The sequence below is a fragment of the Toxorhynchites rutilus genome, chromosome 2, assembly GCF_029784135.1.
Source record: "Toxorhynchites rutilus septentrionalis strain SRP chromosome 2, ASM2978413v1, whole genome shotgun sequence".
Taxonomy (NCBI): Eukaryota; Metazoa; Arthropoda; class Insecta; order Diptera; family Culicidae; genus Toxorhynchites; species Toxorhynchites rutilus.
In genome coordinates this window covers 31502106-31527669 of record NC_073745.1, presented here as the reverse complement: position 1 = coordinate 31527669, position 25564 = coordinate 31502106, and the positions used below count along the sequence as shown (strand labels likewise).

At 40.6% G+C, this 25564-nt stretch overlaps 1 pseudogene; it reads right to left on the bottom strand.

Moving 5' to 3' along the window:
- Window positions 1-22416: 22416 nt before the first annotated feature.
- Window positions 22417-23743, bottom strand: LOC129765637 (uncharacterized; annotated as a pseudogene).
- Window positions 23744-25564: the final 1821 nt, after the last annotated feature.

Genomic DNA, 25564 nt, shown 5'->3' with positions numbered 1-25564 from the left:
AAGACTCAGTCGGTTATTGTAATAAAACCCAAGGAGTCCAAACAAGCTTGCGAGGAAACTCGTAAGCATTTAAAAACGAAACTAGATCCAAAAACACACAAAATTGATAATTTTAGGAATGGTAGAGATGACTCCATCATTGTTGAGTGTTCAACTGGAGCCAACATAAATGATGTCAAAAATGATATTGAAAGCAATTTGGGTGAAAATTATCATGCTGTTGTTCCCATATCGGTGCCAAGATTAAAAATTGTGGGCATGAGCGATCAGCATTCCTCCGACGTTTTCATTAACTATTTAAAGAGTCAAAATGAAAACATCGCAATTAAAGATGTAAAAGTTTTGAAAGTTTTCGAAAATCCACGCTTCACATACAACAAGTATAGCACTATGATTGAAGTAGATGTTGAAACATATAATAATTAACTGAGTGCAAAAAAAAATCGAGGGGTTGTATCCGAGACACGACCGCTTAGGACGTAGGACTACGCATCCTTTTTTTTTTTTTTTTTTGATATTTGTTGGTTTATCATTTCGGATATTATTTGGTTTAATGGCTTGCGTGGTGTTGTAAAATCATTTCGAAAAACAACGATTCTTTCTTGCCTTTGCGAGAACAATACACTAGTTGGTCATATGTCGCAATTTGTCTCTTTATATCATTGCAAGCATTGCACTGAGTATTTAACGAGAGGCATTTTCCGTGAATCGCCATTCAACAAGCATCAAACACGCGTCTAACAGATGCACACAGGTGCAGCCAGGGTTGCCAACTATTATTTTCAAAAATCAGGGAGAATGAAAATAAAATTCAGGAGAAATCAGGATGCTCGTATTGTGTTGTCCGGAAATTTCGAACCGACTTTTGGAGACGCAAACGCATGATTTTCATATGCAGATATATATTTATTCAAATTTATGTGCACAGTTTTGTTCCACGATCTTTCACACAACTTTAAAATTTTATCCTCTCAGAATATGTTTGCTTCCTCGCCGACAACTGTTTTATATACAAAAGAAAGATGTTTTCTATACTGTCTATAATGTCGAAGTTCGTATGTTTGAGAGAATTTTGCAGGGACCTTAACCTGTGATAATCTTAATGTGCAATATCCGGTTAGTTAATAAATGTCGACAGGGTATCTTCGATAAAGAGAATATATAGATAATAAACGAAAAAAGATTACACATTATGCAAGTGTGGACTGGATAGCTTTTTTTATGTAGACTATTATGAAAATTCCATTTCCATTTCCAACCAGAAAAACTTCGTATATTTATTACGGATAATTTTCATTCCAATAAAGTAAAAAGTACAAAATCAAGAAAAATCAGGAAAAATCAGGATCATATCAGAAAAATCAGGGCAAATTTAGTATTTATCAGGATATCAGGAACGTGTCAAAAAGTCTGGGAAATCCTGAAAAATCAGGAAGGTCTCTGGTTGCAGCGATAAACTGAAAATGAAAAATTCGCTAGCGTTCACAGCTCGAGGAGAAACATAAAACGTAAAACGAGCAGAATAAGCGACCTTTGTTGTTTCGGACACAGAAATATTCCAAGAATTTTCCTCAGAGAAGATTCAATACTTATACGCTAGCGACAGCTTACTTACATCGCAAATATTCTTTTTCGCTATCCCCCTTGGTTGATTCTATTCTTTTTCTTCTTCTTTCCCTTTGTTTACAAAGACTTTAAATCCAACGATTCATTCGTCTCCGACTGTTGCTATTCTAGCGGCTTCATAAGTTGCTCGTTATTGACAGCTCTGTTCGGGAAAGCACACAAATGGACAGAACAAATGTATAGGGAAATGGGAATGCTTCCAATTTTCATCAATTTAAACCATATACAGACTATGGGATTGTAATGTATAGCATATCAAACAAATCTTAGAAAGTTTCCGATTCGATTGGTATGCAAATCGTTAAAATCCGTTCGCAGCAAAAATAGTTATTAACGTTAACTTTATTTCATAAAAACGTGACCTGTTTTCTGATTTGGCACTCTTAATGTAAGACGTAGTCCTACGTCAAAAAATAAATGTGGGGTTTGATCGGTGCTCCGTAGTTCCCGCGATTAGTGTGTTAAGATGCTCCAAATGCGGAGAATTGGGACATAAGAGCTCGGATTGCAAACAAAATTGTGAAACCTGTTCTGGGTGTAGTCAGAAACACAAGACATCTGAGTGCAGGTCAACTGTATTGAAATGTGTTAATTGTTTGAAAATGAATAGAGAACGTAAAATGAATTTGGACGTCAACCATGCCGCATTCAGTTCAGAATGTTTAGTATACAAAAGACTTTATGAATTGAAAAAGGCAGCTTACATTTCAATAAATAGCAACCATGTTCCAGGAGAATTGTGAATCAATTTCATGTTCTGTATTTCAATATTGCGGGGTTGTCAACAAACTACGTAGCATTACGTCAGATTGTTGAGGAAAAGCGTCCACTTTTAGTTTTATTATCAGAAACACATATTGTTGAAATTGAATCATTTGATCGATATAGTATACCGGGATATAATGTTGCTGCTTGTTTATCACATTCTAGACATACTGGCGGTGTTGCTATTTATGTCAAAGAATCAGTTCAACTCAATCTTCGCCTCAACGAAGTCATTGATGGAAACCGGTTTTTGGGCATTACAGTTGAACGTAGCATGAACATGGGTAATTATGGTGTTTTGTATCACAGCCCCAGCTCAAGTGACCAGCGTTTTGTTGAAATTTTAGAAAACTGGTTCGAAATGTTCCTTGATTGTTGTCGGGGTATAACCGTGTAAAAAATTTTTATTTTTTTTTTAAACACTTCCCAGCCTTCTTTTGAAGGAATAACCGTACTAATAGTCCAACATATGACAACACCAAACACGGTTTCTTTCACAACATTACAGTCTACATCGGATATACATTAAACATTCTATTTACATTAACATAACATTAAAAACAATGATTATTTTGCAGCCGGTATTTAGGATTCCATCCGATCGGGAGAAACGGGTCCAACCACACTCTTCAATGACGATGGCTTATTCTCCTCCTAAAGATGATTCGCTCTTCGTCGAGTGGAGTGACGTAGCCTCTTCTCACGATGTAGATAATGATTGCCTCCGAAATAATTACTCTTGTTTACATTCTCCTGATTACTTTCGAACTCATGCAAGAGAAGAGCACAGCTTCCTTCCAAGTCAGGGCTGTAGCCAAGGGCTATTTCCAGACAATTCTAGCAAATTAAATATATTAGCTTTCAATATCAATTGGCGTGATGACTACAATTCGAACCATTTAAAGCGCTTATCTGATTTCTTCAATTTGAAACAAACAGTAAATGAATTCACGCGTATTTCCACGCACAGTAAAACTTTGATTGATCAAGTTTATTCCAATTTTGAAACTATTAACACAGTCACGGATACCAATTTGAAAATAACCGATCATGAGACCTTAGTTATCAATATTGTAGATAATTTCGTGGCAAACGACGAGTTTGTTGAATTAATGAATAAAATCGGTGCGTTTTTTTGTGTTTACTAAACTGATTTCGATGTTGAGAAAAAATAAATAAATTCTCTTTTAGGTAACTCGTCTTACTCAAACCTCTGGAAGGGAAGGAGGCGGGACCATCATCATTTTATATAATTTATTGTGATAGAGGTGTGGAAATATTTCCTATTAATTCTACAAACATCTTTGCAATATGTGTTCAGTATTTAGATTTCTATTTTACCCCACATATCTCCCTGTTAACCGTACTCCTACGTCAAGCTACGTCAAGCAAAATTGGATGTCAGCTGTCCTAAGCAGGGCTGCACCATCCAAATTACGGAATGAATAATCCAGTAGAACCGGTACATATAGGATAATCATGACATTTGTCTCTCGAAGACTGAAAACACCTGATCGTGGTTATAAAAGGTGTGTCACATCAAATTGCATCACGGAAAAAACGCTGTAGAAATTTAATTTTTAGGAATTATATCTTCAGCTTTCGCTTATAATCAGATAAGAGTGTATAGATCACGTTGGCCATGCTTCACTGTTAATTTTTCGTAAATTTGGAAAAATGTCGTCGAACGAAAAAGAGCGTCGTGAATTAATCCTGTGCACTCATTTCGAGAATCCGGAGTTGTCACATCGGGACATCGGTAAGATGCTGGGAATCGTCCAATCCACGGTCAGCAGAGTACTAAAACGATACTTCGAGAACCTAACCATCGACCGGAAGGTGAAGAACGGCAAAAATGGATGCTCCGTCTGTGAAAAAGATCACGAGCGCGTAGTTAAGCAGTTTAGACGTGATCCGAGAAGTTCGGTCCGGGATGTCGCCAATAAGCTGAATTTGTCAAGTTCATTCGTCCAGCGGACCAAGCAGCGGGAGGGCCTGCGTACATACAAGGTTCGGAAGGCTCCTAACCGCGACGAAAAGCAAAACATGGTGGGGAAGACGCGAGCCCGGAAGCTGTACACCGAAATGCTGACGAAGCCGCATTGCCTGGTAATGGACGACGAAACCTACGTCAAAGCGGACATTCGTCAGCTGCCGGGCCTGTTGTTCTTCTCCGCAGAGGACAAATTCAGCGTTCCGGAGGAGATTCGCAAGCAGAAACTATCCAAGTTTGCCAAAAAGTACATGGTGTGGCAAGCGATCTGCTCTTGCGGAAAGCGGAGCGCCCCCTTCGTGATGACCGGCACGGTAAACGGTTACTACCACTATTGAAGCAGCACGAGGGCCCGACCATCTTCTGGCCGGATCTCGCTTCGTGCCACTATTCAAAGGACGTGTTGGAGTGGTACGAAGCCAACGGGGTCACCTTCGTGCCAAAGGAAATGAACCCGCCCAACGCGCCGGAGCTTCGCCCAATAGAGAAATATTGGGCGATTATGAAGCAGGCCCTCCGGAAGAACCCAAAAGTTGTCAAATCGGAGGCGGACTTCAAGAGAAAATGGATTTCTGTTAAAAAAAACTACAACCTGACGTTGTACAGAACCTTATGGACGGGGTAAAGAGGAAGGTGCGAGCATACGGGCTTGGGCTCAAAGTATGAATAAAAAGAAAATGCCAAAAGTTGTTTAATAGTTTTTATTTTACTGTCTAAAATTTTCAAAAGGATCGGTCTACTGGGCGAATTTCTACAGCGTTTTTTCCGTGATGCAATTTGATGTGACACACCCTTTATGTTTGTTTTGAAATAATAAATCGAGAATCGATAAAAACCTAGATAAAACATTCATTACGAGCATTATGCAAAATTTTATCTATTCTTTTTTGCCCCTCAAGGTTCGTTATATTGTGCGCTATGAGCGTTGAAAATATTCTCTCCAAAATCATCATTAATTAGTGTACATTATTGAGCTTTTCCTTCAATTTTCCCACCGCTTTCCATTGGTGCGTATATGCGCAAGAATGAATTTCGCTTCCACACCAAACTGGCGTAAATAGAATGAAAACAAAAGTTCTTCGAACTCAGTTCAGGTTGCGGCAAATGGGAGAGAAGCGGAACGAAACGAACCGAAACCATTTTGAAGCTAATTATTTCTGAAAGGTTTTAAAACCCACGAAACCTCTTGGCATCGGCAAATAGATTCAAGAGCACTAGCGAAGCCAAACACTCCGATAAAAGTGTACCTAATGTATCAACAAGATTATTGGCAACGCCACCCTAGGAAGGATGATTCGCCCGGTGACTTCCCAGAAAAACGCAAACGCCAGTGTCGACCAGCAGTTGATAATCAACTTGACTCAAGATCGCTACTTCTCGGGCCGGACGGTGTGAGTCCCCCATCCTCGCGGACTCTCTGGATCGTGGGCACTGGAGTGCGAGTTCACAGCAAATAATTGATTCAATTACCACAATAAGTGTAAATAAATCAGATGCAAATTACCACTAATTCTACCGAGTCACTGCAAAGTATCGTTCTCGGCTAAAGAATCGCGCGCGGTCTTCGCCATGATCGTCGCGGTGTCGCACATGGGAAGCGGTGCCGCCGGGGAGAAGTGTAAGCGCACTTGTTTTGTGCTGATTCTGACCGGCCAGGACACGTGGACGAAAGCGAAAGCATTGCTTCCTGAAACAAACAAGCCGCAATCTTGCGCCGCGGGGCAAACAAACAAGTATAAAACTTCCCAACACAAACAACCAGCTCCACCCGAAGGATCCGGTTCCACAAATCATCCTCCGTCATAGGGAGTGAGATTATCACATCGGATGAGCTAAGTCGTGCCGTGGCCGAGCCATCTTATCACCGGGTCAGCAAAGGTCTCGTAAACATGCCTGTTGAACGACGCGAACGTTGTGAATTGCCACGATTTGAACGCGGAGGCGATGGTGTCATCGCGTCTGGGGAAGCGAAGGGGGGGAGCGCCGTTGTGTGCGCGCGCATTTTGCAAATGAGCTGGAGTCATAAAATAGGATTAAGTCTCGAGTGAGCGTCCGTTGCTGGCTGTGGCAAATGCATCTCGGACCAGTTTTGTAGGCGAACATTGCTGCGAGGAAGCGGTCCACAAGATGTGGGATCCAATGGATATCTCAACTGCATCTACCATGAAGAGATTCTAGGATGACCAGGATTTTATCATCATATTAGGGGTATAGCTGTGTACGGAATTCCGGGAACCAGATGAGTATTCTGGGGCATTCCTCAAACTGTTCTGAATGTGGTTGCTTTTAAATAATTTTTGTTTGGCATTTCATCCATTCGATAAAAGCTTGAACTGTTTACCCCTACTGAACTAAATAATTGAATTCAGTTCTATATTGTAATAATATGAATTTGAAAAAATTGCATTGTCTATTGATATGATATGCATAATTAATTGATAAGAAATGTATGTCCCGTATCTGTACCATCAAAATCGATTCGAGTCATTTTGCTTTGTGTTGTCAACAAGTGGCAAGCCATTAAAATCATTCATTGTAAAGGTTATCCAAAGGTCTTCCCGAATATCTTCGATAAAAACATACACTCACACACACACAGCCATACTAAGGCGGGCAAGAGAAGAAAAAAAAATGTGGAAAGATAAAAAGTTAGTTGCTGAAAAAGCGAACGATCAGAGCCGGGAATACCGAAACAACACACCATCATTCTCAAGAAAGATAAACAACGACCAGCCATATAATTTTGGCTATATTTTTCGTTCTTTCCTCTTTCGCATCTATTTAAGCCATTTTCGGATGCTGTGTTGCTGTTGCTGTTCTCGTGCCACCCCTCTCTTCTCTGCTCTGCTCGTCCCCCTTCTCAGCAGCTTCCAGCTACATCGCCGGAGGTTTTGAAGATTCGAGCTCTTGCATCACACTGTTGGGTTCGTCGAGGACCAGTTTTGCGCGGACGAGTTTAACCAGTTGGGTTTTGCTGGCCGTCACTTTGTTGTTCTTTTTTCTGGTTTGCTTCTCTGAGAAGACGCTGTTTTTTTTTTGTTTTTGAAAAATAAATATTCTGGCTTTTTGAAAGTTTTCTGGTAATATTCTAGAGGCATTTTAATACATTGTCACTACTCAGAGAAACTGTGTAAAATTTATTCAAATAAAGTTTCTACGAAATGAAATTGCATCACGAAATTCTTCAGCAAAATTCAGCCTTGCATCCATTCCTATCCAATCCAATCAAACTTCCAGCACAGCAGTGGAATTCCATACAATTCACTTACTGAAAAGTGTCCACATTTCCATCGCTTGTTTACATGAAGAATATTTTTTTTTCAGGCGATTTGAGAGTGTATTGATGCAAGGTCTTTAATGAAGAATGATAAGATGGTAAGGTTTCTATACACATGTTTATAATTACATAAGCTCACTCAAATATTAATGGTGCCTGATGAACAATAGTGTAGTGTTCAGCAGCAGTACGCAGCCAACTTCGTTGTTGCCCAAAAAATGATGCGTCGACTAATTAATTTAGCAACCCTGTTGTAACATTAGGCTAAAGCTATATTGTACCCGATAATTTAGGTCAGTACCAATAGAAAGCTTGAACAGTTTGGATGAAAGTTTTAATCAAATAAAATACCCATAAAATTAAAAAGTTTAGCTTTTTCGTTGAAAAGTTTCGTCTGGTGAGTGGTGCTGTGGATCATCGCGAATTTAGTTAGACACAACGTAGGGATTTCGTTAACATTGGTGCCGTGAACAGGATTTTTCAATTCGTTTGATGATCCATACCGACATATTCAAAAAGGATTCGAACAATACTGGAATTGTTCCATTAGCTGCGCCATTTGTGAAACTTGAATAGTTCCATTCAAGTCATTGTTCATCGAAACAATTTCAAATTGTTACGACTTGAATTTGAATTGTAAGACATTACATCGTAACCGGAACCATCCATCGGACTTGGAGAACATTATCCTGCATTCGTCATCGACTTCAAAAGGATTTCCGGAAGCTGATTTTGGATTTTTGAAGACCTTTTGGATTTTTGTCCGACTGCACGATCCTGTTGAATTTGTATAAGGCATTTTCTTGCCTTGGAAAAGGTGAGTACCTTTCCAAGTTGCCACCCTTCCGTTGTCGGGACTACTGTGGTCTTTTTCGTCTACAGATTAAATCAATCGCCGAGTTTGCAATCATTGTTGCCGCTGCTGCTATTCACGATGCGTGATGTCGAACGCACAGGACATATCGAGGCTCACGTCGAAGAGAACCAGTATTACAACAGCGCTGGGTCGGGTAGAGGCTTTTCTGCAGACCTTCGATGCGGAGACGGATCAACCACAATTAGAATTGAGGATTGCGCATTCGGATGGATTATGGGTCAAAATGGAGGATGTTCTGGACCAACTAGAAGAATTTGAGGAGAGTGAAGAAGGTATGGCGGTGCATGATGCAATTCGTAGTGATTTTGAATCACGTTTTTTCAAAATAAAATTACTACTTCTCTCTAAGTTATCGTCTCTCGCTGGCAATTTCCCTTCTTCTACACACAATGCAAATACTAACTCCACTCTCTTTGGGATTAAACTACCTACGATTTCGTTACCTGAATTTGATGGTGATTATATGCGATGGTTGGCTTTTCATGATACGTTTCTGGCGTTAATTCACTCTAATCCTGATGTGGCGGATATTCAAAAGATTCATTACTTGAGGGCTGCTATCAAGGGAGAAGCCGCTCAATTAATTGAGTCCATTCCAATCAGCTCCGTACAGCGCGGTTCGCGCTCAAACGAAACCCATCCCAGGCTCCACTATTCGTCGAAGGCTTCCCAATCCATGGTGGGATAGCCAATGTTCCAAGCTTTATCAGGATAAATCGAATGCATTTAAAGCTTTTCGGAAACGTGGAACCCCTGAAAATTTTCAAACGTATTTAGCCCTTGAGAATCAGTTCAAAAATTTGATCAAAGGGAAAAAACGTGCTTATTGGCGAAATTTCGTGGGAGGTTTATCACGAGAAACGTCAATGAAAAAATTATGGAAAGTGGCTCGAAACATGAGAAATCGCTCTTCATCGAATGAAAGCGAGGAATATTCACATCGATGGATTTTTAATTTTGCACGAAAGGTTTGTCCCGATTCCGCTCCAGTGCAAAGAATTATTCGAGATATACCACAAGATAGGTGCGATCTTGATTCCGAGTTTTCGATGGTAGAATTCTCTCTTGCTCTCCTTTCATGTAACAATTCTGCTCCGGGATCGGATAGAATTAAGTTCAACTTGCTGAAAAATCTCCCTGATGTGGCGAAACATCGCTTGTTGAACTTATTCAATCGGTTTCTGGAGCATAATATTGTTCCAGATGATTGGAGACAAGTACGAGTTATAGCCATTCAAAAACCCGGAAAACCCGCGTCCGACTTCAATTCGTACCGCCCAATAGCAATGCTGTCTGGTATACGGAAATTGTTGGAGAAAATGATCTTGTTTCGCCTTGATCGATGGGTTGAAACGAATGGCCTACTCTCAGATACACAATATGGGTTCCGCAGGGGCAAGGGGACGAATGATTGTCTTGCGTTGCTTTCTTCAGAAATTCAAATGGCTTACGCCGAAAAAAAAAACAAATGGCTTCAGTATTCTTGGACATAAAGGGGGCCTTCGATTCTGTTTCAATAGAGGTTTTGTCGGACAAATTACACTCTCGGGGTCTGCCGCCTCTATTGAATAATATGTTATATAACTTGCTTTGTGAGAAACATTTGAACTTTTCTCACGGAGATTCGGCAGTAAGTCGGTTCTCTTACATGGGCCTCCCCCAGGGCTCATGTTTAAGCCCCCTTTTGTACAACTTCTATGTAAGCGACATCGACAGTTGCCTTACACAAAATTGCAGCCTAAGACAACTTGCAGACTTGCAGACTTTTCAACCTGGGCCATTGGGCTAGGGATCGAATTCTCCACGGAGAAAACAGAGATGGTGGTTTTTTCTAGGAAGCATAGACCAGCAAAACCAAAGCTTCAACTTTTGGGTAAACCGATCACTCATGCTATGTCATTCAAGTATCTTGGGGTCTGGTTCGACTCCAAATGTACTTGGGGGGCACATATCAGGTATCTGAGTAAAAAATGCCAACAAAGAATAAACTTTCTCCGTACAATTACCGGCACCTGGTGGGGAGCCCATCCCGAAGATCTTATAATGTTGTATCGAACAACTATTCTCTCAGTGATGGAGTATGGCAGTTTATCTTTTCAATCAGCTGCCAAAACACATCTCATTAAACTCGAGCGAATTCAGTATCTTTGTCTCCGTATCGCGTTGGGATGTATGCCCTCAACGCATACCATGATTCTCGAGGTTTTGGCTGGCGTACTCCCACTAAAAGATCGCTTCAATTTATTATCTCTTCGGTTCTTCATCCGGTGTAAGGTCCCATTGGTGATCGGAAATTTTGAGCAGCTGATCGAGCTAAATTTTCACTCCGGATTCATGAGTTCATATCATGAATTCATCTCCATGCAGGTTGATCCTTCTTCGTATATTCCCAACCGTGTTTTTTTTCCTGACTACATCAATTCCTCTGTACATTTTGATCTGTTCATGAAGGAGAAAATCCATGAAATTCCAGATTATCATCGATCGGGGATCGTTCCTACGATCTTCAATGCAAAGTATGGGCGTATCAATTGTGATAATATGTACTTTACTGATGGGTCCTCTATGAATGAGTCCAAAGGATTTGGAGTGTTCAACGAATTTTTTAGCACCTCACACAGTCTTCAGAATCCTTGCTCAGTGTATATTGCTGAATTGGCAGCGATACACTGGGCGCTGGACAGCGTCGCCTCACGACCTGTTGAACACTATTACATTGTAACGGATAGTCTTAGCTCTGTCGAAGCTATCCGTTCAGTGAGGCCGGAAAAGCACTCGCCGTACTTCCTTGAGAGAATACGAGAAATTTTGAGTGCTTTAACCAGACGCTGTTATGTCATTACCTTTGTCTGGGTCCCTTCACATTGCTCAATTCCGGATAATGAGATGGCTGACTCATTGGCAAAGGTAGGTGCAATTGAAGGCGATATTTATCACCGTCAAATCGCCTTCAATGAATTTTATTCTTTAGTCCGTAAAAATACCATCGCTAACTGGCAACGTAAGTGGAACGAAGATGAATTGGGTCGGTGGCTTCACTCGATTATCCCTAAGGTTAGCCTCAAACCATGGTTCAAAAGTCTGGACTTGAGTCGGGACTTTATTCGCACCTTCTCCCGACTCATGTCCAATCACTGTTCGTTAGACGCGCTACTCTTTCGTTTTAATCTTGCCGATGGCAATATCTGTGCTTGTGGCCAACGTTACCACGACATCGAACACGTTGTTTGGTCGTGCGAGGTGTATCTTGTTGCCAGATCGAATTTAGAAAACTCTCTTCGGCCCAGATGAAGACAGCCCAATGTGCCGGTGAGAGATGTGTTGGCTCGGTTAGACCTTGATTACATGTCCCAAATATATGTCTTCTTAAAAGTTATCGATCTTCGTGTGTGATTGTCCTTATATCCTTATATTCTCCTTTTCCTTCTCCTTCGCGAGAAAGCAAATCTCTTCTTACTAACAATAGAATAAGGTGAAATGTAAATACGTATTAGATATAAGATAGGCTTAAGAATTGAGTATGATGAATGTGAGTGTGAACATTGTCAACATATCCTTATATCCCTTCCTTTTCCTGAAAAAATGTCACCCTTCTAAACTCGAGCAAACCGCGAGTAATCGGTTCTCTACTTCATTAACACTAGAATTAATGAAAAATGTTTATATACACTTGTAACAATACAGATAGGAGTTTGACTTCTTTAAACTTATGTAACTGAGCCTGTAAAAAATAAACGATTTAATTAAAAAAAAGTAGTCTAATTATTTTTCGAATATTTCAAGTATGCAAAGTTGCTTAAATGACCCATGTCATTACACCCACAACGTTTCACTGCTATCTTTTTATTGCACTGTTATCAAAAAAAACCCAAACTTATCCGACGATTATAATTCGAATACTAGTGGATTCAACATTCAGAATTCGTTACAATGGTCTCTGGATCATAGTTGTTAACCATGGTATCTGACCTACAGCCAACGTGTAATTATCTCAATCTAGATGATTTATGATTTTGACTCGTTTGGTGTGAAACTGACAGAAATTGTCAGACAAAGAAATTCTAGGAAATTTATAAGTGGAAAAAGAAGGATTAACTTTTTCTATTCAACCATTCTCAATAAGGACTTACGCCGAAGGGGTAATACTAGCAATATAAATAAAAATGCATGCCATTGGGAAACATAGGAAATGTAGGAAATGGCGTCAAGGGTACAGACAACTATAGATTGACGGCGTCACATAATCGGCAACCGAAAATGGTGATAAAATTATTCCATACACTGGCGAGATAAAAGAAACGAAATCTTATCTACGCTTTTCGTTTATGTTCACCATCTAAATTCAAGCTTATTTCTAACCCAAATTTACTTTCAAGCTCAAGCCAGATAAGGAAAAAGGTATATATTTACAAATCGAAAAGGAGATACAATATTTGAAAAGTCCTATTTGCATAACCATAAGCAAACGAAAATCCTCTCAGCACCCCGCCAATCGGTCTCCCACACCCCCTCCTCATCCTAATATCCGTCGTCATCTTCGTCTTCGTCGTCGCCGCCGTAGCCACAAATTTAATGGAATAAGAAGGATCATCACGAAATCTGTATTTTTTTACTGTACATAACGTAGACGCAAGCATAAAAAATATCCCAAAACAACAGGAATCTTTCCTCCTTCCCAATGTTTTCTTCTCCGTGATTGTTTTCTTGTCGTTTCATCTCTCTTTGTAAAAATGTATAAATGTAAATGGTTTTTTTTCTCTTGTCCCTACTCCTTTCTCTGGCAAAAAGAAGTCCTCATTCAAAAGCCCTGCGCCGATATGTAATTTCCAATGTGATTCTCCGCCCGACGCAAGAGGAACCTGAGTCCCCTTTCTGGTCATACATACACCATCGGAGTCTATGCGTGTTTCGGTGGTCTCTGTTGCCCGTTGTACATAAAATAAAACCTTCGAAAATATAAACACAAACATGGCTCTGGCTTGCTCTCGTCGGGTGTGTGTGTGTGTGTGTGTGTGTGCGGGTACAAAACGGGGGAAATAAACAGAAAAGGATTCTTTCTACCTGCTCAGCATACACCAACAACGAGAAGAAAAAAAAACAGACGATGTCTTATGTTTTGGGCTCTTTTCCAGTTTTCTTGACATCGTTTTACCCTCCCGTAGTGGCACCCCCGCTCGTTCGGCTACGGCGTGAATCTGTGCTAAACGATCGCGCTTTGTTGGCTTCGAGATTGAACGGACGAGGACAAGGATGGGACCAAGAGAGGTGCAGGAATGGATTTTTTCAGGCTTTGAGTGATAATTAAATGGATGCATTTGATAATTCGGTCGAGATCGATGGAGACCGAGATAGGCCGCCCTAATTGGAAGATATTTTGTATCCTTAAAAGTGACGCTTTCGTTTTGGAAGAGAGGGGCATTGTTTCTTTGTACTCCACTCGAAAGTGTTTACGGAAAACGATTTTTCTTGATTCGAATGCATTCGTACATTCATCACTATTTGTACTGTCGAAATTTTATCGTTCTCGGATTCAGGCCAACAATATATACCATTGATTATGATTATACAGTAGAACCTCGATTATCCGCGAAAGTGAGTTCCCCAGTAATTCTAAAAACCTTCCCGAAATTTGTCAGTGAGTGGCTTGATTTTTTGTTTTGGTCATGACTTTCACATTATCTGATCACTGGTGTACACGACCTTACAGATTGATAGTTCAATATTTTCTGTATTGATGAAGCATAGTTTTCATAGTTCATATTTGGATAGCCTCTCTTTCTTCATAGTTCACGAACAAAAATGAACCAAAATTCTAGTTCATCTTGATTCACAGACATGCGAGCTTGTTCGCATAATTTTGTTTCGCAAACAAAGCGAGCAGCAGAATGTATCTTTACTCACGGTAATCATGGGGAAGAGTGGATTTTATAATACAATTTTTTTCTCTTTTTCTTTCTATCTCAAAACGGCTAATGGGCAAACGGACAGATTACATGGTTAATACATTTAATTCATTGATTATTCCACAAAAGGGTAACGATGTAAAATATGATTATTCATTTCCTCCAACTCGATCTTATGAAGTAAATACTGATAATGCAAGGGCTTCCAGAATATGCTTATCTTTGCTGAATATGTAAGCTAGAGCGGATTTCACAAGACTACTGTTTATTCGAACTTTCAGTATATCTTGGAGACTTTTTGAACTCAGTTTGTTTCTTGACTTTGTCAAAATGGAACTAAATACAGTAAAAACGTGCGTTTTTTTTTGTGCGGTGTATGAAAAGAAGCATATTTGACGAAGTTATCGGCCATCGGCCAGTTTTTTTCGATGGTTTATATGATGGTCAGTGCGAAAAAAGCATATTTGCGTCTCAATTATCCACTTCTGAAATCATTCCCCTTCTCCCATCAAATGCTCTAAGTTTTACATGACATGATTTCTAACAGCAACACGTTTCGACAAGCAACTAAAAGCACAAAACAGCCACGCGCAACCGAAAAGACAAAGTGTCCCATCCCAAAGCAGGGTAACAAAAGAAAATTGAACGGTGAATGGCGTGGATTTGAGTTATTTTCTTAGGGGAAACTTTTTTTATGCGGTCCCTATCTACCGCACAAAAAAAGTTTTTTTTCCAAAATGTGTACCGAACGCGATTTTTTAAAGCTGCTGGTGAAGTTTTGCACGTTTTTTATGCGATTTTTTTTGTGCGGACCCTATCCCCGCACAAAAAAAGGTTTGCCTGTCCTGAATAACGTTGAAGGGTTTATCTGCATCGATTCTTTGTTGATATTGAATACTGCGAATCTTCAGTTCCAAGGAAGCCGATTGAATCGTTCGAGAAGCACCCAATCCAATGGTGCGAGTTAAATACTCATTCAGGCTGAATTTATCACAAGACGGAATTTCTACACTCGAGGAAATTGTAGAGATCGAATCATTTCCTTCCGATTGGTTATTTCCAGATTTGATCCTTGACCAAATGTGCAGACAAAATTTCTATAAAAAATGGATTTATTGGTGAAAAACATGGCTTTGAGAAATAGTTACCACTATGTCTTTCTTCAGTATCTGCGGCTGAGAGGCTGGATTAAATGCAGTTACATATTGCCTAATAAAGTTTGTTCGAGACGAGACTTGAATAACGCGGACACTCGCTTAAACTCGCGATTCCGCCGACACGAGAACCTTTGGATAACGAATGTTTGAATGAATTCACTAAACCGAGATATTTTAATTTACAAATTTTATTTCACCGATAGCAACAATTTAATAACGTCCAGATCGGTGGCCGGTTGGCACGAGAAAGAGATCGAGAACTTTTGTATGCTGGTTTTTATACTGTTTTTTTGTGAGCTTTTTTTACAAAAATTGTGGTTTGTGTACTGGATATTACTTATCCTCTACTACTGCAATTTATAGTGTTTGGCTGAGGTTTGTTCCTAAGCTATTATACTAAACACACCGGCCACCTTGAATTACATTTCAATATATTTTTTTTTAATTCAGTAAAGCAATGTATATTCTAAATTCTTCTAAATAACACAGATATTTTTAATTCATGGTGATAGGGGAAACCTTTCCGATGCGTTGTTTCGTAAAGTCTCCCTCAATCGGGAGTATACACAGCCTGGAGACTGACCGTTTGGTGATGGTGCCGGATGGCAGTCGGACTGACGCTACACGCACTATTCCATCTGCGCCCGGATGAACACTGACAACTCTGGCAATGGACCATTTGGAAACTGGAAGAGATTCTTCCTTCAAAAGAACGATGGCACCGATGACGAGGTTGTGTGTGGATTTGGTCCATTTGTAGCGTTGCTGCAACGTTGAAAGGTACTCTCGATGCCATCTCTGCCAGAAGTGTTGCGTGTACCGCTGGAGTCGTTCCCAACGATTGAGACGATTCTCAGGAACTGACTCATACTCCGGTTCGGGAAGAGCTTCTAGTGGTCGACCGATGAGGAAATGTCCAGGCGTAAGAACCTGAAGGTCATTCGGATCATTCGAAAGTGGCGAGATGGGTCGAGAGTTGAGGCAGCCTTCAATCTGTGTGAGCACGGTACAGAAGGCTTCTTGAGTCAGAAACGCATTGCCGATGATTCGTCGCAGATGATGCTTCATTGACTTGACACAAGCCTCCCACAAGCCGCCGAAATTGGGAGATCGAGCTGGAATGAAATGGAACTGTATAAACTGATTTGATGCTTCGGCTGTGACTGCATGACGATGTTGCTCTGACATGAATTGCTTGCATAGCTCGCGAAGCTCTCTGTCGGCGCCTACAAAATTAGTTGCGTTATCGCAATAAATATTTTTCGGGCGGCCACGCCTTGCGATGAATCGGCGAAGACTGGCGATAAATGCAGCCGTAGTCAGTTCGCTAACCAGCTCTAGATGTGCTGCCTTTGTAGCCATGCAAACATAGACAGCAACGTACGATTTAATTGTGGCAGAACGAGGACCTGCACGTCGCAGATGAAAGGGTCCAGCAAAGTCTATGCCAACATTTTCGAAGGCATAGGATTTCGTTACTCGAACTGATGGTAACGATCCCATCAACTGGGAAATAATACTCGGTCGAGCCTTGACGCAAGTTACGCAGGACTGTACCACAGCACGCACAAGATTACGTCCTTTCAATGGCCAAAACCGCTGACGTAGTGTTGCCAAGAGCAATTGTGGACCACAATGCAGCTGCTGGCGGTGCATGGTTTCTGCTATTAGTTTTGTCAAAGGATGTTTTCCGGGTAGAACTAATGGGTTTTTTTCATCTCGAGCGATTTCCGCGTTTTTCAGCCGGCCACCAACACGAATTAATCCTGCGCTCAATATTGGGTTGAGATATCGTAATGGAGATGAATGCGGTAGTTGTTTTCCATTTTGGAGTGAAGATAACTCTGGAGCGAAGTGGTCTAGCTGGATTTCACGAACGACAGCATGGAGAGTTTCATTCAGCTCGTCTACTGTTATGAAACCGGAGCGATGAGGAGTGAACACTTCATTAGAATTTGATTTTGAATGAATTCGAGCGAGACAATTATTCACAAAGCGTCGGCAAAGTGTGCTAATGCGGAGAAATGTTGTGAACGACGAATAACGAGAAATTATTTCGGTGTTTTGCGACTCGGCAATTGTAAGGACTGTTCCTCTGCGTTTTTCGAGAAATTCCTCATTTATGCGGCGAAAATCTCCTGGTGGATCAGGCCACGGCACATCGAGTTCCACTAAAAAGTTCGGACCGTTCCACCACAGAGAGCTATTCAGAAGATGATCAATCTCTGCTCCCCGAGAAATTAAATCCGCGGGATTCTGTTCGCTCGGAACGTGATTCCAAGTGCAGTTGCTGGTGATCTCCTGAATTTCTGCGACTCTGTTGGCCACAAACGTCTGCCACGTTGATGGACGTGATGCTAGCCAGTGGAGAACTATCATAGAGTCAGTCCACAAGAACACATTTTCATTAATACTAATGCTAGACATGACCGACTCGAGTAATCGGGCAAGAAGTAGAGAAGCACATAGCTCCAGACGAGCTATCGATTTATTGCTTAGCGGTGCGATGCGTGATTTGGCTGCGAGAAGTCTGATAGTAACATATCCGTCAGAAGAAATTGAACGTAAATAAAGGCACGCTCCATATGCGTGCTCAGATGCGTCACAGAACCCGTGAATTTCGGTCTTAGAAAGGCGACACAGAGATCTCACATGCCGTGGTAGGCGAAAGCTTTGGAGTGAACTGAAAGCGCCTTGATATTCATTCCATTGATGGGTAAATTTTTCTGGCAACGAATAATCCCAGTCGTACTCCAGTTTCCAAAGGCATTGAATGAGAATTTTACCTTGTACAACAGCAGGACTTAACAGTCCAAGTGGATCGAACAGTTTCGAAAGTTGCGACAAAATTATTCGTTTCGTATACTGTTCATGACGAGAAAATTTCGGTAGTTTGTAGAGGAGGGAATCGGATGAAGGTTCCCAGAGCAATCCGAGAGTCTTAATTGGTGCTTCTGAGTCGAATTCAATCAGATCTTTGGTTTCACGTAACTCTGTCGGAATTGTGTTGAGAACTTCTTGTGGATTGGAGGAAAATTTTCTGAGCTGCATTCCTGCGCTCTCAAAAATCAGTATTAATTCTGAACACAGTTGTTTAAGCTCATTCAAATCATTTCTTCCAGTAAGTAAATCGTCCATGTACATATCCTTGCGGATAACCGGAGCTGCCAGAGGGTAGCGATTTTGTTCATCCTCGGCAAGCTGCTGCAGCACTCGAGTGGCGAGAAAGGGAGCCGAGTTAGTGCCGTATGTCACGGTTTGTAATTGATACGTCTTTAATGGTTCGGTTCCTTCGCCAGAAGATGCGTTGAAGAGGCTGATCCGCGGAATGTACGGTGATCTGGCGATACATTTTAGCAATGTCCCCAGTGACAACAAATGCGTGCATTCGAAAACGCATTATTATAGACAAAAGTGAATCTTGTATCGTTGGGCCGGCGAGGAGAACTTCATTTAGTGATAATCCTGAACAGCTCTTGCAAGAGGCGTCAAATACTGTGCGAAGCTGAGTTGTTGAGCTGTCCGGGCGTAAAACTGCGTGGTGTGGTAAATAATATCGCGGAAGATCATTATCTTCTTCTAATAATTCTTCTCGTGTAACCTCACGCATATGACCCAAGCGAATGTATTCTTCTATGAACTCTTCATATTGTATTCGAAAAGAATGATTGATGTCGAGTTTTCGTTCTAATGCTAGAAATCTTCGTTGAGCATTGAATCGATTGTCCCGCAAACGGGGTAACAACTCCTTTTTCTTTGGAAGACGAACTTCGTATCTGCCTTCTTTATTTCGATGGACATTTTCCACAAAGTGACGTTCACATTCCTTTTCAGTTGGGGACCAGCAAACATTCGATGCACATTGTTCTAAATCCCAAAAACGAGAAACTAACTGTTCGAGTCGTTGATTGTGAGTTAAGTAGCAGCTTTGAAACATCGGAGTGTTCGAAGAACGATCAGAGTATTCGCCAGAGACGATCCAGCCAAGCGTTGTGTTTTGAAGTACCGGAAAATGAGGACCCAAAGTAATGCAACCATAACGTAGAAGTTTAAAAAACGTCCCTGCACCAATGAGCGCGTCAACTGATCCTGGAGAGCAGAATGTCGGATCCGCCAGTGTTATCCAACTGGGAATTTCCCAATCTGTTGTTGATATGGGTTGGGCAGGTTGATCACAAGCGATAGTAGGTAAAATCAGGAATTTCAAATTCTCTGTGAAGCCAGAGACACGAGACGAGATTGTTGATTCAACAGCTTTTTTGACTGATGTCAGCAATTGGCCTACGCCGCCAAGGTTAATATTTTCTTTTGAAGCTGGAAGTTTCAACCGCTGGTAGAATGACTCCGTCATCAGGTTGTACTGAGAGCAGCTATCCAGAAGAACTCTCGCAACATGTTGTCTACCTCCAATGTCGTTAATGTAGATTAGCGCCGTGGAAAGCAATACCGTTTCGTTGGGAAGCTTCGCCGAGTGGGTCGTGAGCGTCACTGGTGGGTTCGTACTTGTCTGACGTGAAGTATACGAGGATGTGTTAAATAGTGATGCGGTCTGGTCTGCAGACACAGGAGACATATTCGAATTCAATGTATTTGTATTAGTCGACGATAGAGTATGCTGCTGATCGGAATCAGGAGGATAGGTGGAGATACGCGAAGCTTGATGATGATTAGAATTATTTGATTGTTGTGAATGAGTACTCGATTCTAACGGTGGTAAGTGGAGGAGCGTGTGATGACGATATTTACATTTACGACAACCATCGGAAGAACAATCCCGGCATCCATGGGAAGTTGTCTTCATGCAATTCAAACATAAATGATGTTGCTTAACGAATGCGAGACGCTGCTGAGGAGTGAGTTTGCGGAACTTGAAGCACTGGTACAAATAATGATCACTACCGCATTGCAAACATTTGCCTACATCCGAGGTAGTTTCAGCGACATGTAAGGTTGAACATTTCGGTTGAGGTTTGGTTTTAGATTCGCGGGAACGTCCCGCAGATGGAGTAATAGCTTGGAGAACACGAGCATGACTTTGAAGAAATGCGACCATATCTGTATATTTCGGCATTTGGACTTCCATTGAATCACCTTTGAGCATTGTGTCACGAGCAATATAATTTTCCCATTCACGAAGGGTGTTCTGTTCTAGCCGCATGCTAATTTGATAAACTAAAATCGTACTCCAACCTTCCGTTGGTTCTCCTAGCTTCTCGAGAATCGCTATATTTCTGTCAAATCTGTCAATGAGATTCAACAATGATTCAGCGTTTTCGAATTTCATTGGTGGAGTGTTAAATAGTTCGGCAAGATGACATTTCACCAACACACGTTTATCGTCATATCTGTTCACTAAACGCTTCCATGCCACATTGTAATTCTCATCACTAATGGGAATCATCGATATTAGACCCGCCGCTTCACCCCTCAGGAGACCTTTTAAATACTGAAATTTTTCAGACGAACTCAAGGTTTTCGATAAATGTATTGCGATGTTATATCGATCATGGAAAGCGCGCCATTCGATGGGATTTCCAGAAAAATAGGGAAGGTTTAATTCTGGATACTTTATATGTGTACTTTGAGGCAGTTGCGTCTCCGAGGCACTACTGGAGGCGTTTGAGACATTCGACGATATTTTGGTTAATTGAGCTTTCAGCTGATAATACTTCGCTTCAAATCGGGATAAAAGCTTATCGTACTCTACTGCGGGAGTCGAAGGGGGAAGCAATTGTAGCTGAATAATTTCTTCGACGTATTGATTATAAAAACTTTCTAATTTCACCAACCTAATCACTACCTGATCCGCATGTCTGTTAGGATCGTATGATTCTACGAAACTGGCAATAGAATTTACTGACATTTTGATGTTATCAGCTCGAATTTGATGCTCCTGTCTCAAGACGGATTTATCCTCCGATGTCGCCATTTTGTTCACAGTGACAAGCCGTAATTAAAAAGGAACGAACCCACCTTTGATTTGAGAACGATGAATTTCTTGTAGAGTCGCCCGATGGTACCCACTCGAGCTTCGAAGTGCCTTTCAATAGCGAATTCTGTTAATTCGCGAATATCACGTTCCGATAAAGATTGAAGTTGTAGAATGTTTCTATTTCACGACACTTTAGCTTTTATCACCTGTTCGATCAATCACTTATTGTGAAATTAACACGACGAAATTATGGAATTTTACCAAGCGTTTATATAAAAAGTTTTTTTTATTCACTTTAAGAATTATAGTTATCGTAGTCAACTACTGTTCACGAATGTTTTTTCCATGCGATGGATTTAATGGACAATGGTCACTAGTCACAAAATGGCTGATTTTAGCGTCACTTCGGCACTAGCACTTTGGTCCATCCGATCCGGTTCGAAGGACCATGTTCGAGACGAGACATGAATAACGCGGACACTCGCTTAAACTCGCGATTCCGCCGACACGAGAACCTTTGGATAACGAATGTTTGAATGAATTCACTAAACCGAGATATTTTAATTTACAAATTTTATTTCACCGATAGCAACAATTTAATAACGTCCAGATCGGTGGCCGGTTGGTACGAGAAAGAGAACGAGAACTTTTGGATGCTGGTTTTTATACTGTTTTTTTTGTGAGCTTTTTTTACAAAAATTGTGGTTTGTGTACTGGATATTACTTATCCTCTACTACTGCAATTTATAGTGTTTGGCTGAGGTTTGTTCCTAAGCTATTATACTAAACAAAGTTCAAATAGTTTGATAGGTCTGAAAGTGATAATCATAATTAGACTGAATAAAGACTTGAATATTATAACTCTTATAGTACCCAAGACAGAGTATTATGTTCCCAGCTTCTCGAAGAATGGCCTCCGTGTTTCAAGTTCATGCAACATTTTATAATCCGAGTTCCAACGAGTTTCTTTTGGAAGTGGTGGATATGAACCTTCTTCTGTCAAAGAACGCTTTATATTCAGTTGACCGGAACTTCTTCACCTTCATCCTGATTTCTTTCAGAATATCCTTGTGTTTGATCTCCTTGCAAACGTCGTGGACCACCAACTGAGTGGTATGGGCTCCACAACGAATAGTGGCAATGAAAGCATTAGGTGCAAACTCCTCCAAAATGCACACCCACTCCAGAACTGCAGGTCTCTCAAGGAAATCATCAAGCGTATCAAAATCATCATCAGCGTCAAGTTCGTTAAACGTGGTTATGTTATCGTCCGCTACTTCTCCACGGTACTCAAATCCAACCTACAATGGACATTCGATCTCATCTGATAGAATGTCAACTAATTTGACCATGTTTGACGCGTTGTCAATTGTGATGGACATAATATGCCACGTCGAAGGTTTTCAACACTTTAACTAGCTCTTCTTCGATGTTTTGACTAGTGTGACGATTGTGCAGCTCAATAATACCTACAAGAAAGGGAATTATTAGCATAATTCATGCAGCACATGTAGCAAACGAAAGTCAGGTTCAACATTTTAAAAAGACGGAAGATCCTTCACGTTTGATTACGTTCAAGATTCAAACTTTTGTAAAAGTGATACAATAACACTTACCAAGATTTCGTTTCACAACAACTCCACTGTTGTTGATGTATTGACAGTTGATTCCCAACATGCTTCGATACATTTTTGATACAATGTCTAATTTGAGTGAAATCAGCTTCCCGTTCAACTCTTGACCTATCGTCCAATCGATACTTTCTGCGGCTTTTGTCACATACTGAGCAATGTTGTGTCTATTGATGGTCAAGTTATAGGCCCTGAGCAGTGGATCTACCACTTCCCGAAACCCTTCCCATTCCGTGGCTTCGAACGGAAGTCCATGTATGGTTACCATCTTGATAATTCCACTTACTAGGCGTTGCTTTGTCATTCTAATTGTTATTTTTATAAATTTGACTGCCGAAGTACCTTCTGGTCGTATAAACAATTTTCTCCCAGGACACAGCAAATCATCCTTTCTCCATTTAACAAGCGCTCTTCCGTGTAGGTGGTGAGGATGGAGCGCTTTGAAGGTGGTTTCATGCTCCCATCTCGAGCACTGGTTTCTTTCGGCACTTCGGATACTTCCATGACCGGCGGAAGGGTTTCTCTACCTGCCGATGAACAAGAATCACTCGATTCACGGTTTCCGGTAGGTATTTCGGACATTTTTCCGCACCGCGTTTTGTATTTGTTTTGATTTGCTTAATGTAGTGAACTGTTTGACAGGCCCTGGGTGAATATTTGCCACATTCATTCATACAGATGAATCAAAAACACTGAACATACTCGCAGCTGTGTTTCTCGTGAGTAACACATTTGCTACAGTCATTCTTACTCATGAACTCATGAACAGTGAGTATACTCGGAGATGCGTTGCTCAAGATTATAATTATGTATATCGAATCATGATTAAACAGAGTGTTCATAAAATTCTGTATAAATTCTGCATAATACACACTGTATATAACGATTTTTTTTTTTTTTTTTTTATCTTCGCTTATTTTTCGTCGGCCTATTTCCGCCACTTTAGTGCCAATCACCGACATCAGGGAGGCGACTCCACCTGTTCCTACCTATCAGACTCAACAACTCATGAGCCGGGCCAACTTCTTTTACTTCCGCTCCGAAGGAAGACGTAACCAGAGATTTTTCGCCTCAGAAAATCCCAACGACGCCAGCTGGGATTGAACCCAGGCCGATCGGATTGTGAGGCTGTTACGCTAACCATACAACCACTGGCGCCGTCGTATATAACGATGACAGTTGCGCAATTTCTCAACGTCCTGATGAACAGAAAACAAACATTTCATACTTGTATAAAATTTCCCTCAATGTTTTATTCAATTGAACACGATGGATCAAAATTATTTCATAATGTTCGAAAGAAAAAGAACAACTTTTCTATTAGTATTTTGGTACTACGAGTCGTTACGAAGAACGAAAAATTGACACTGAAAGACGTGGCATCCATCACACATCATCGAATTAAAGTTATACTGAATGCAATTATTGGGATAGGTTAAATGATCTTTTAAATTACTATTCAACTTTTTTCAATATACGAATTATTATGTGGTAAAACATATGGAAGTTGGTTTTCTTTGTGTTATCTCGATGATTACGTCGACTCCATTGGCCTTCATTGGTGTATTGGACCTTCTCTTTGAAAATATATTGCATACCCATTCTATCACTATACTGAGAGCCAACTAGACCTGCCCGAAATGTTACCTCTGAGTTGGATTATTATCAGAAAGATTCCTGTACCTTCCACGCCAAGGCTAGCAAGTAAGGAGGGTGGTATAGCAAAATCCATTGAGAACCTAAAATATTTGTTTCATGGTGACTTCAGCATTGAATTGTACAGTAAGACTCTTCTACTATGGTTTCTACCGGTTGGTGTGGTTCATGAGTTTAATAGAAGAAGTACCTTTTTGTTGAATAGACTACACCAAATTCTGGATTCGAATATACAACTCTCGGTCCATTTTTAATCAGAATATGGGGTTGCGGCAAATGCGGCAACCTTGCCACATTATTCGACATTGACGACGTTTAAAATAAAAATTATGAATGAATATTCACTTTTTTGTATGAAATATGTGTTTTATCTGATAGAGTAACACATTTTTTTCAGGCGTTGAAGAAAAAAAGAAAATCTGTCTGATAACGATTTTATATAATAATGATAATATTTAGGAAATACTAGGAAACTCAACAAAAAATAGTCGGTTGAAGGTCAAGACGATGTATTCTGAATATTCAAGTAACTTATTCAAATTTGAATGATTCAAAGCTGCCTACGAACCAGCTAAACTGATAAATTGAATAGCTTCGCGTTTGTTTTTTTTTGTCAAGGCATTGTTGTCGCCTTTCCATTGAGTTTGAATTTCGAACGGATTGCTAAATTTCAAACACGATCGAGTACCGAAATATGGTTGATTATTTCGTATTGATCAAACATGATGGGAGTCGGATCCTTGTTTA